The sequence below is a fragment of the Octodon degus genome, unplaced genomic scaffold, assembly GCF_000260255.1.
Source record: "Octodon degus isolate 3935 unplaced genomic scaffold, OctDeg1.0 scaffold00300, whole genome shotgun sequence".
Lineage (NCBI taxonomy): Eukaryota > Metazoa > Chordata > Mammalia > Rodentia > Octodontidae > Octodon > Octodon degus.
Window position 1 is genome coordinate 1,247,989 of NW_004524876.1, and position 1,824 is coordinate 1,249,812.

Genomic DNA, 1,824 nt, shown 5'->3' on the forward strand with positions numbered 1-1,824 from the left:
TGCTATTTCCTTCCTTCTCTATATATCCCCCACACTGTTATCCCCTTATTTTATATTACTCTCTTTTTTGAGAGCTTCTGTGTAGCTGTGATTTGCCTACTCTTCCTTTTCTCCTACTTATACCATTCACAGAGAGTAAAGTTTATGCCCTGGGATTTAGAGAAATGATTGTATGAAATTACGATTGAATGATATTATTCACCAGTAGGAAAGACACAGCTTTCATATTGGGTGCACATTAGCAGTGGATCAAGACTTGTGTTGTTATAATGTTCACCTTATAGTGGTGCATTTCTTTTCTAAGCTAAGGGAGATCTCCAAACAGTGTCTGATGATATATTATTTCTCTAATAATCCGTATAAATTACACTGACACAGACCAGCCTTTTCTCCACTCATTGAGTTGACTTCATAGGAATAATTCTGATGCAGCTAACTGCAGAGCACCAGTCAACTTGTCTGACAACTCCACCACCTTATCCAGGGAGAGGAAGAGCAGGCGTTTCTACCCCAAGAACTTGGGCTTGATCAGACTCTGCAAGATTGCCGCTAATCTGGCAGAAAGAAGTACTGCGTTTGAATTAACTTTAGGATTGTAGTAGAGGGATGAGAGGTATTATTGGGGTGAACACTCTAGACTGTATTGCCAACAAGTTACATGGGAATCACATACACAGCATTTCACTGCAATACTTAATCTATACTTTCATCAGCGATGCTAGTGATTCAATTTACGTGTTTCTTGATTTATTCAGCAATGTAGGTTTATGATATGTTCTATTTAAATTTCCCCTGTTCATTAGAGCATTATACTTTTCCATGTGTTTGTCTTTTGGCTCTGATTTAATAAGTGTCTAGGAAACCTCCTCACCTCAGCTTTTTATCTCATTTCCTTTTTAAAAAAAATTATCTAATTTCCTATCCTCAAAATTCTGAGACAATACTGTTAACATACATTTTTCCAACATATAAAACCCTCCTCCCAGGTTCTTAAAGCCGCCATACTTAGCCCCTTCACAGTCATTCCTATCCTCACTGTTTTAATTCCTGATCCTCTTCATCCTAAGCTTTTGGCTTCTCTACATCTTATCCAACATACTGTCTTCCCTACAAGCAAATACTGATAATCATAGAGCTTTCCTTCTCCAGCGTGAACCCTCACTCTCCCATGTCCCACCCTTGCCTTCACAAAATAGCCTGTGAAATTCTGTAACCTAAGCCTTCAACTCAAAGTACTCCAATAAATTCAAAACCCATCTCATGCTTTTTTCTCACTTACAACAATTTACACCTTCAAGCCTTCCACTGAGTACCTTACACTACTCATCCAACAGCTTCCCGTTCTTCCAACATCAAGACAGAGCAGAGAAAACATAAATGATAAACTGTCACAGTGTACATGCAGAATAAATATATCAGGAGAAATTATAATTCCTGACTTGAAATTGTACAACAAAGCTACTGTGATAAAATCAACATGATACTGGCAAATTTTTTTTAAAGAAACCTGAGGAGCAATGGGGCAGATGAGAAAGTGCAGACAAGCCCAAACATGTAGAGACACCTTGTCTTTGATAAAGGAACAAAACACACTTACTGGAAGAAAAAATAGCTACTTTGATAATTGGTGCTAGAAAAACTGACTTTCCAAAAGCTGAAGAGTGAAAGTACACCCATGCCTATCACCCTGCAGTTAATGAAAATAGACATCAATCAAATCCCAGCCTACTGTAATCTTCGTTCTTTAAATACTTTTAAAAGTATTTATCTAATTTATTTTGTATAAGGTCTCACTACACAGCTTGAACACATAGTGATCCTCCT